Source organism: Capra hircus, chromosome 3 (assembly GCF_001704415.2).
Source record: "Capra hircus breed San Clemente chromosome 3, ASM170441v1, whole genome shotgun sequence".
Taxonomy (NCBI): Eukaryota; Metazoa; Chordata; class Mammalia; order Artiodactyla; family Bovidae; genus Capra; species Capra hircus.
In genome coordinates this window covers 104,635,455-104,647,112 of record NC_030810.1, presented here as the reverse complement: position 1 = coordinate 104,647,112, position 11,658 = coordinate 104,635,455, and the positions used below count along the sequence as shown (strand labels likewise).

Here is an 11,658-nt window from a genome sequence, read left to right as displayed (position 1 = left end):
AAGAGTCAGACACGACTGAGCAACTGAAATGAACTGAAAGGTGATTAAAAGGGCTTCTCTGCTGGCTCAGTGGTAAAGAATCCACTTGCCAATGCAGGGGATGTTGGTTTGATCCCTGGGTTGGGACGATCCCCTGGAGAAGGAAATGGCAACCCACTCCCATATTCTTGCTGGGGTAATCCCATGGACAGAGGAACCTGGCAGGCTATAGTCCATGGGGTCGCAGAGAGTCAGACATGATTGAGTGACTGAATAAAGACAACAACAAGGGTGATTAAAAAATACAACAATTAACAGCCAAGTTAGCTGGAGACTCTGGTTTGTGAACCAGTGAGAGGGAAAGTGAATGAAGCAGCCAGGGGGGCTTCCTGAGGGTCTTCTGCAGATAAAGACAGTGGGCCAGACGCCGGGGGGCTGAGAGGGGTTCGTCTCAGCCAGCACCCTCCAGGTGCCCCAGACTCTGCTCTGAGGTCCTCTCTGGCCGCAGCCACCCTTATTCTAGGAACTGTCCAACTCAAGGTAGGAAGCTATATCCTTGAGAAGTTTCCTCATAAGTCTACCAGGAGCCTGATTAATAGTTTTGTCCTGGGATGCTTGTGTGGCTCATGTCCTGAAAAAGGAACGCTGCTTCTGTCCCATCGGCTACTGGGAGTGCCTATAAAATAAACACGACTGAAAAAGCCAGTGTTCACAGAAGACACAGATGAAATGAAAAAAAGAAAAATCAAAATAAACAAAACCCCCTACAGCCACCCTGAGCCTCACATAGAACAAGCAAGATCCCCAAGCTGGGTGGGATGTAGAGCAGGCCTGTTTGGGGTGATATTTATACAAGGGTCTTGGTTCCTCCCTCGGGCGAGTAAAGCAAGTTGTAAAATTTGAAGGCACATTTTAAAATTGTTTAAAATCCTCCAAATGTGTTTCCTGTCTGGCACTGCGTATGGGGACTCGGTAATATGTGTGCCTGTGTGGCCTGGAGTATGTGTTAACGAGGGAGTTTAGAGGTAGTGATGCCGAGAAGCGACGAGAATCAGGGGCAAGAAAGGAGTCTGTTGTTGGCCAGGGTATGTGTTTCTCTCGATGGAATGTGTGTAAAGGGCCCAGGGACCCGGGAGGGTGGTTTAGTCTGGGAAATTAGCATCTTTTTAAAAAACCCCCCTGCTTGTACATCATTAGTTAAAGGCCTATAGGGGTAATCATGCAGGTATGTGATTTTTTTACTTCTGAAGCGAGTAGGTGTGATGATATTTGACAACATAGAATAATTAGAATGTCGCCCTACACATTCTGATCAATTAGATGACGATCAGTCCTCCTGCTCACCATGGCCTTCTACGTTTGCTTAAGCTGTTCCCTCTGCCTGGATGCCTTCCCCAGCTGTCAGAGTCCTAGTCATCCTTCCCAGCTGGCTTGGTACCACCTCCCCGCAGTGTGAATTAATCACTCCCTCTTCTAGGCCCCCATGACATTTTGTCTTTTACAATGTTTACTTCGTTTCTTCCTTTCTGAAATTTAGCTGAATATGTGTCCGTTCCCTGTCACACATCCTTGGAGGGCCAGAACTGACTTGGCTCCCAGAGTCTTCCTTGCAGTCTGTGCCCAGAGTGGGCTCTCGGATAGTGTTTGTGAAATTAAGCTGCATGTTTTTTTTTTTTTTTTTTTTTAAGAAGATTACTTTGCAGCAAATAAAGACCCTGCATTGGCACAGAACTAATTTGGTAAAAGCCATCACACTTTAGGATATCTTTATTTCATACTCTTTGAACTTTGCCCCATTTAGAGTGTTGCTGTAATTACGCTGCATATAGAACCAGTGAAATTCAAAATCTGATTTGAAGAAAATTTGGTATTAGGTTATTGTAGTTCTGGTATATAACGTTTATCTTCTTAGAGAATCAGTCCTTTGTTTTGGGATAGCTTTTGTGGGAGGGCAAGATGACCTGTGGTAAATTTGTCTTTTTAATGAAATTTCCTGGCATCTGATTGATGAAGGATGGTGACACTCTGGCAACTGGGCACCATTCCCTGCTGTGGTTTCTGGGATGGATAACATGGAACTCAAAACTGAGAGTGGAAAAAACACTTGATTCGTATGAATAATTGAAAGGCACCCCAAATGTATCCTGGTTAAATAGAAATGTTAAAGGGAGGGGCAATCTATAAGCCTAGCTGCTGTATTCAGCTCTCAAAAAAAAAAAAAAAATACAAAAAACAAAAATTGAAGGCTCCTGACTGTTCAGAAATGAGGCTGTGTTGGAACAGAGCTGGAACAGATGCGTGGGGTGGGCTCTCTCATGAAGGTGGGTATTCACACTCTTTTTCCTTTGCTTCCTGGCTGCCCCCTGGGAGGATGTGGTGCTTGCAAAGAGACAGGTGCTTAGGAGCCAGGCAGACGGGGTGGGGGTGGGGTGGGGATTTAAGGGGTCTCAGGTCTCAGTCCTTGAGTCTTGAGTCTCAGTTCCCTCATCTGCAGCCGTAATAGAATCTGCCTGCAATACAGGAGACCTGGGTTTGATCCCTGAGTCAGGAAGATCCCCTGGAGGAGGGAACGGCTACCCACTCAGGTATTCTTTCCTGGAGAATTCCATGGACAGAGGTGGGCTACAGTCCATGGGGTCACAGAGTCAGGACCGAGTGACTAACACTTTCACTTTCTTTACAAGAGTTTGGGATACTCCTGTAAATGGCTCAGCACAGCACCCGACAGGTGTAAATACATGTGCGGTAGTTCTCCCGCTTAACTTGTGGGGGTTCCCCATCCTCTTCTTCCATCCCATCTATGCCACCTTTTCTTCCAGATTAGGTTTACCAGATTTAGCAAATAAAAACGGAGCATGCCCAATTAAACTGGAATTTCAGATAAACAATGAAGAATATTTTATTATAAGTATGTCTTGTGTAATATTTGGGACATACGTACACTAAGAAAGTATTCATTGCTTATCTGAAATTCCAGTTCAACTGGGGGTTCTGTAGTTTATCTGACAACTCTATGTCAAGTTGCAATTTCCTTCACAAAGTCTCCCAGGTCAAGTTAGTAAGCCCCACCCTTTGAACTTCTGTAAACTTTCATGACTTTGACATTTGTTTGTCATCTAGGAAACAGTACCACTATTACTTATTATCCTTAATAACAGTGACCTTTTGCTGAGCATCTATAATATGTCAGGCATGTAGGGTTACACAACCTGCCAGATTAGCCCTCACACTAACCTTACATGGCTGGAATTAGCATCATCAGAGAGGCCTAAGGAGCATGAAGACCACCCAGCTGGTACACAGTGGTACCACCCTTTCAGTCCATGTGGGCAGGAATGAAGCCATGCCCATGCTGCTGCTCCCTGGGTTTCTGCCAGTTCCTGGCCCGCGACGGCAGCTGCCCACATTTATTGTTATGGACGGTGGTTCTCCAAAGGAGCACCAACCAGTATCAGAATTGATTTGGGGCTGGACTTTTGCAAGTGCAGTGGTTAAGACTCCACATTTCCTTCCACTGGAGGGGGTGTGGGTTCGATCCCTGCTTGGGGAACTAAGATTTCCATGAGCCACGCCAAAAAAAAAAAGAGTCCTCAACAACATCAAGATAGAGACATGGGTTTTCAGACAAGATCAAGGAAGTTTCTAGACTTCTAGAAATGTCTCAAGTGCCGTTTGCTTTAGTGTGTGGATAACTTAGCTTTGTTTATTCCAATACTGTGAAACTCATCAGCAAGCAAAATCCTCTCTGACACCACCTGCCATAGAGCGTGGTGTAGGATGCTTAGTGTCTACCTAGCATGTGGCAGAGACCTGCAGCTGGCCAGGACTGAGGATACCCATACTCCTCTGGGGTTTTTGGTTTTGGTTTAAGCTCAGGAAGCAACTATAGGAAGCTACCAATGGCACCCCACTCCAGTACTCTTGCCTGGAAAATCCCATGGACAGGGGAGCCTGGTAGGCTGCAGTCCATGGGGTTGCTAAGAGTTGGACACGACTGAGCAACTTCACTTTCACTTTTCACTTTCACACATTGGAGAAGGAAATGGCAACCCACTCCAGTGTTCTTGCCTGGAGAATCCCAGGGACAGGGGGGCCTGGTGTGCTGCCATCTATGGGGTTGCAGAGAGTCAGACACGACTGAAGCGGCTTAGCAGCAGCAGCAGCATGGTCCTTTTTGCAAAGATGTTAGGCATAACTGAGCAGCCATTTCCGATATCCAATCTCCATGGGTGTTCTTCACCCAGACACAGAGGATCTGGGGGTGGGGGTGAGGGCAGATAGATTTATGATCACCAAATGGAAATGCAGCTCCTTTGTGGTTTGGACCTCAATTATCATATTAATGTTACTTCCTCGCTTGTGCTCCGAAGTTAGACAAATGCATCATGGTCAAGCACATTTTGTTCCCAGGGAAGAAAGAAGTGACTGATGAGCGTGAATGGTTATAGCTGTGAATACATCTGAGCAAGGGGGTGGACCTTCACCTTCATAGTCTGGCTGGTTCTTTCTTCTTATTCCCCTTTTGTCTATTTTTATTCCCATTCTAACATATGTATTCTGGGGAGCTGCTTTTTTTTAATATAATTTTTTAACACCAAAAATATTTTGTATTGGGGTATAGCTGATTAAAAATGTTGTGACAGTTTCAGGTGGATAGTGAAGGGACTCAGCCACACACATACATGTATCCATTCTCCCCCAAACTCCCCTCCCATCCAGGCTGGCACATGACATTGAACACAGTTCCATGTTGGGGAACTGTTCTGTGAGGGGATGGGAGAGCAAAGGTACCAATCTTTCCTCATGATTACCAAACAGTAGGTATCATCTCCATACTAGAGTGGGAAGAAAGTGAAAGTGTCGCTCAGTTGAGTCTTTGCCACCCCATGAACTATACCCCACCAGGCTCCTCTGTCCATGGAATTCTCCAGGCAAGAATACTAGAGTGGGTTGCCATTCCCTTTTCCAAGGGATCTTCCTGACCAGGGATCAAATCCGGGTCTCCTATATTGCAGTCAGATTCTTTACCATCTGAGCCACCAGAGTGGGGATGGAGGGGGTTAAAAGCCTTTCCAGTCTGGCAGATCTGTAGATGGTGGAGCTGGGACTGGAACTCAGTCTGTCTGACCTTGAATCCTCAGATTTTTCTGTAGTGACACACAAATCCTGTCCTTCAAAAAGACTTGTGGAAACATGAGGGGTTAATCACACATGTCTATTTCTTAAAACCATACTAGAATGACTGTGAATCATTATATAATAATAATAACATAGCTCCTTCAAGTATGAGAGGTTTAGCACATTTTGGAAGATGAGCAAAAGGTGAAGGAGTGGGAACTGATTTTTTGAGAAATGAAAAAGCTCTAAGGCGGATGCCTGCAGAATGAACTCTTGTCAAAGGGTTTTGGAAGAGTATGGCATCTCTCAAGGCACAGTCTGGCTCATGGCTGGTAATGGAGACGGGTTTAAGGAAGGGGGCCCTAGGGCAGTTAGGCACCCAACTCTTTCCTGCATCCTCAGAAGTGAAACAACTATGCCTCTGCAAGCCCTACCCATAGACCGCCAGGGAATCCCTACTCACACATTTATATCTAACCCAAAGCTCCTCTTAATCATCACGCTTGCAGATCTACTGCTTATGTGACATCTCCATCAGGATCTGACTGGCATCCCATACTCTTGGGATGGTCAAAACACACTCTTGATTTCTACCCCCAAACCCGTTCCTCACCTAGCAACTCCTTCCTCAGCAAATGGCACCACCTAGTTGCCAAAACCGAAACAAAGTGAAATAGGAGTTGTCTTCGACTGTCCTCTCTCTCATCCAGTCCTCATTGAATCTGGTCAGGTCTGCCTTCCAGAATCTGACCTCAACCACTTGGGCAGGGCACCGGCACCTCTCACCTGGGTCTAGGTCATAGCCTCCCTTCTGGGCTCCCAGCTTCCTCTCTCACTCCTATAATCCTGTTCTGTACACGACCACCAAGAGATCCTTTTCGATGTAAATTTTATCCTGGGCTCCCCTGGCCAAACCCTCCTGTGGCTCCCAGTCACACAGTACAATTCAGGTTCTCACTGTGGCCTTGGCTCCCAGTCACACAGTACAATTCAGGTTCTCACTGTGGCCCATCAACCTCTTCATTATCTGACCCCTGGCTCCCTCCTCCGTCTTATCTCAAACTGTTTTCCTCCTTACTCACCATTGTCCAGCCACACTGGCTTTCTTGATGCTCTTTGACCTCCTTAACTATACTGTTGCCTCAGAGAATTTGTACTTTGAATGTCAGGCTGGAAAACTTTTCCCCAAGATATACACTTAGTCATTATGTTGTCTCCATTGAGATGTCTTTTATAACAAGCCTGCATGAGCTGGGAAGGTCACATACATGCGCTCCTACTCATCTTCATCCTCTCATTTTGCTCTATTTTCCCTCATAGCACCTGTCATTATTTGACATTTATATACACACATATATGTATTCATATTTAAAACAGGCTTAATATATTTATTGCACACACACACACATATACATATATATATGGCTCTTCCCTGGATTGGGAAGATCCGCTGGAGAAGGAAATAGCAACTCAACTCCAGTATTCATGCCTGGGAAATCCCATGGACAGAGGAGCCTGGCGGACTACAGTCCATGGTGTCACAAAGAGTCAGACATGACGTGGAGACTGAGCAAGCATGTATATATTAATATATATATATATATATTCTTTTTTGCTTATGTTTCTTCTCAGTTGATTTTAAGTTTCATGAGTCAAGGACTCTTTCCCCTACTGTAGGGAACATTGCTGGGAAGATAGGATTTGGAAAAATAATCTAGCCTTAGGAACACCAGGCAAAAATAGGTAAAAGGAGCATATGGATAAAAATAATCTGTGTACTGAATGATGAAACCCCTTGTGTCTTTCCCTACCTGCTTCCTGAAAGCTAAGGTTGCACACCCAGGAACAAAATTAGAGCATTCTTTTCTGGAAAATGTCCCAGAGAATGGTCCCAAAGAAAAGGCTAACCTTTCAGAAAAGATCAGAAAGCCTCTACTTAGGGCTGTTAGTCACTCAGTTGTGTCTGATTCTTTGTGACCCCATGAACGGTAGCCCGCCAGGCTCCTCTGTTCATAGGATTTCCCAGGCAAGAATACTGGAGTGGCTTTCCATTCTCTTCTTCAGAGGATTTTCCTGACCCAGAGATCAAACCCAGGGCCCCTGCATTGCAGGCAGATTCCTTAGGGCTTCCCTGGTGCCTCAGAGGTTAAAGCGTCTGTCTCCAATGTGGGAAACTCGGGAAGATCCCCTGGAGAAGGAAATGGCAACCCACTCCAGAATCCTTGCCTGGGGAATCCCATGGACGGAGGAGCCTGGTAGGCTACGGTCCACGGGGTCGCAAAGCGTCGGACACGCTTTTTCTCTCTTTACCATCTGAGCCACCAGGGAAGCTCTCGATGTCCTTGTTTCCTTCCCTCTTTGCTTCTGTCCTCACTCCTTCCATTTTCCCCTCCCTTTCTTCCTTCTACAAATATTTGTTGCGCATCTACTAGGTGTCAGACAATCTACTAGGTGCTCTATTTGTAAACAAAGCTGATGTAGATTGTCAACTACAAATTGGCACTTGCCACGGGCACTTGCCATCTCCCTCTACAAGGACTAAATCATGTACTGCTGCAGCTGCTGACCTTCAATACCCACTGGAAGGAGTTCAGGGTGGAGAGCAGAGATGAGGCACTCTGTGCTGGTGTGGGTGGTGGTGGGGGAGGGGGGACTGGCAAGACAGGTCTTCAGATAGTTAGATATTTTCAGGAGCCAGTTTTATGAGCCCAATTCTGGTATCTCCCTATATCTAGAAAAACACTAAAGTCCTTCATGGTGATGACTGTTCCTCGTGACTAGAAAAAGCTTCACAAGACTAGTAGAAACTTTCTGGAAAAATATGTGCTTGGTTCCATGTACTCCCCCTTCACCAAAATCACATATATACTGACCTTTCCCCTCCGCTGCCTCTTTGGAGTAGTTTCTCAGGGCTAAATCTGAGGTGCTGTCTCCAGGCTGAAGTCCTCATTTTTTCCCAAGTAAAAGTTATCTCACAACATTCACATTGTGCTTTTTTTTTTTTTTAGGTCAACAAGATCTTTGCCTTGAAGAGCTAGTATTCTGTTGGAGTATAGTCAGGACCCAGCTAGTACATACAGTTACCCAACAGATTTTTTTGTGCCTCATGCTGAAGTATGAATGGATATCCAAGCATTTGAGGCATTTGAGGAGAGACCCAATGGGAAATAAAGCACATGTTGTTCAGTTGCTCAGTTATGTCCGACTCTTTGTAACCCCATGGACTACAGCATGCCAGGCTTCCCTGTCCTTCACCATCTCCCAGAGCTTGTTTAAACTCATGTCCATTGAGTCGGTGATACCATCCAATCATCTCATCCTCTGTGGTCCTCTTCTTCTCCTGCCTTCAATCTTTCCCAACATCAGGGTCTTTTCCAACGAGTCGGCTCTTCGCATCAGGTGGTCAAAGTATTGGAGCTTCGGCTTCAGCATCAGTCCTTCCAATGAATATTCAGGACTGATTTCCTTTACGATTGACTGGTTTGATCTTGCTGTCCAAGGGACTCTCAAGAGTCTTCTCCAACACCACAGTTCAAAAGCATCAATTCTTTGGTGCTCAGCCTTCTTTATAGTTCAACTCTCACATCCATACATGACTACTGGAAAAATCATGTCTTTGACTGGATGGATAGTATGAATGGATAGCTAAGGATCAGCAGGCATTTGAAGAGGGATCCAATGGGAAAAAGAAAGAGATAAAGCACATAGAGAAAAAGAAATCACAAAGAAAATAAGAAATCTTTCAAAAATGGTAACTAATATGTTTCCAGAAGATTCATGAAATAACAAAATCATATTAAAAACCAATTGGAACTTTAATCAGAAGTTAGATATAAATGAGTGAAAACAATTAACCAAAGGAATGGAAAGTCTAGCTGAGGAAATCTCTAAGAAAGCAGAAGAAAACAAGGCATTGGGCAGTAGGGGAGGAAATATAAGAATTAGAGGAACAACCCAGGAGACTAATATATCCAACTAATAAGGGAAAGGAGATGGGAGGAAGCTATCAAAGAAATAATGGGGGCTTCCTAGGTAGAGCTAGTGATAAAGAATCCGCCTGCCAATGCAAGAGACCCAAGAGAGGCAGGTTCTATCCCTGGGTCAGGAAGATCCTCTAGAGTAGAAAATGGCAACTTGCTTCAGCATTCTTGCCTGGAAAATTCGATGGACAGAGGAGCCTGATGGGCTAGAGTCCATGGAGCCACAGACAATCAGATGCGACTGAGCACATTCTATCAAATAAATAATACTAGAAACTTTCTAAGAACCAAAATTTTGGAAAACTGAAAGCCTTAATCCCTCAGTCGCATACAACTCTTTGCGACCACATGGACTGTAGCCCGTCAGGCTCCTCTGTCCATGGGATTCTCCAGGCAAGAATACTGGAATGGGTTGCCATGCCCTCCTCCAGGGGATCTTCCTGACCCAGGGATCGAACTGCATTGCAGGCGGATTCTTTACTATCTGAGCCACCAGGGAAGCCCCAAACTTTTAAAGGGAGAGTGATAAAAGATTTGCATTCACACAAAGGCTCAGGAATTAGTCTTAGATTTCTCAGTAGCAATGCTAGAAACTAGGAGACCTTGATATCCTAAGGGAAAATGTTTCCCAACCTAAGATTCTACTCCAGGCAAACTAGCAATTAAGGATGGGATTAGGATCACGAGCACTTCAAGACGCTTACACACAGAAAGCAAAACAAATGGTTCCCAGGAAGTTCTTGAGAATATGTCCACAAAGAAGAAGTAAACAGAACGGGACATGGGATCCAGGAAACAGGGCTCTAACACAGGAAGAAGGGGAAGGGAATTCTCAGACTGTCGGTGAAGGTAAACTCAAAGGTGTAGCTGTGCAGCAGAACCAAGGGCCAGCCAACCCAGATTAGAGTAGGAGAGTGAAGGGCTCCAGAAGGCTGTCTCCAAGAAAAAGGGTGCTGCCAAGCTACTGGCTGAGTATGACCACGCTGAGAGGAAGAGGGTTTGGGGAAAAGTGAGTGATCAGAAAAAGAAAATGAAAATAAGTCCAGACAATATTTGAAAAGCCCTCCCAGCAATGAAGTCCCAGCACAGCCAAAAAAAAGAGCAAAATAAATGACTTTATGCACACGGTTTCCTCCCAAATAAGCAACCATGTTATGTGAACTTCTCATAGACGCTTCCTTTTTTTTTTTTTTAATTGTGTTAAAAAAACACACGAAGAATCTGCCTGCAGTGCAAAAGACACAGAAGATGTGGGTTCAGTCCTTGGGTCAGGAAGATTCCCTGAAGGATGAAGTGGTAACCCACTCCAGTATTCTTGCCTGGAAAATTCCATGGGCAGAGGAGCCTGGCAGGCTATAGCCCATGGGGGTGGCAGAGTCAGACACAACTGAGTGACTGAGCATGCACGAAAAACCAAACAAAATTATTATCACAATCATTTTGAAGTGTACAGTTCAGTATGCTAATTATATTCATATTAAGTTCCAGTATTTTTTAAATAAGGTCTGTGTCAATATGAATAGACTCTTATTTAATTTTTTGGGTGCCAAGCAGCCTGCTGGGTCTTAATTCCATCAACCTGCACTGCCTGTGTTGGAAGGTGGACCACTAGGCCCTGGGGAAGTCCTGATACTTATTTTTTAAATACTCTATATGCATTGTTCTACACTTTGCTATTTTCATTTTCCATTATATCTTGGAGACCTTTCCATGGAAAGCGTCCTCATTCTTCTGTCAAGTGGCTTAGTGTTCCATTGTGTGGGTGTACAGTAGTTTATTTGACCAGCTCTCTTTACAAAGACGCTTGGTTTTTTTTCCAGTACTTTACTGTTGTAAATGAATGCCACAATGAATAACTATATACACACATCGTTTCAAGTGTGCGCTGCTATAGCTGCCGGACAAATTCCCTGAAGTGGGATTGCTGGGTGAAAGGGTAAATGCGTTTGTAATTTTGCTTGATATCTCCAAATCCCGCTCCATGTGAGTTGTGCTGTTTTGCCATCCCACTGGCAATATATGAAAACGCCTGTTCCCTGAAGCCTCATTCACAGACTGTGTTGTAAACTCTTGGATTTTTGCCAAGCTGATAAATGAGAAATGCTATCTCAATGTAGTTTTAATTTTCATTTATCTTATGTGTGAGATTGAGCATCTTTTTAATAATTTAAGAGCCATTTGCATTTCTTTTCTGTGAAATATTTATGTTCTTTGGCCATTTCTCTACTGGGTTGTTGGCCTTTCCAGATAATTATTAACTACAAAGAAAATAAACAGTTTTTTAAGAAATAGAATGGACCATAGTATATTACTTGGCTCAACTGTGAATAATTACTACAGTTTCATAACTGTCTAAATACTTAGCATCTATCTAAATGCTAAATATTGAATTAACTTTAAGTTTGGATTTAATGATACTGGGAAAGTAGCAGCAGCATGCATGTGTTTGTGCGCTGAGGGGTAAGACACGGAGAACTAAATCCTCACCTTCCAGACGAGAAAGTCATAGAGAAAGATTAAAAAACAGAAAGAGCAAAGAGCAGTACTCGCTAAATCAGATTGTTTAGAAATATGGAGGTGA

The 11,658-nt window shown here is 44.2% G+C and overlaps 1 long non-coding RNA gene across 1 annotated transcript; it reads left to right on the top strand.

The window, feature by feature from the left end:
- Positions 1-8,286, top strand: LOC108635599. The gene is made up of 2 exons (XR_001917877.1): positions 1-40; positions 8,106-8,286. It is a non-coding gene; the product is annotated as an uncharacterized LOC108635599 (long non-coding RNA).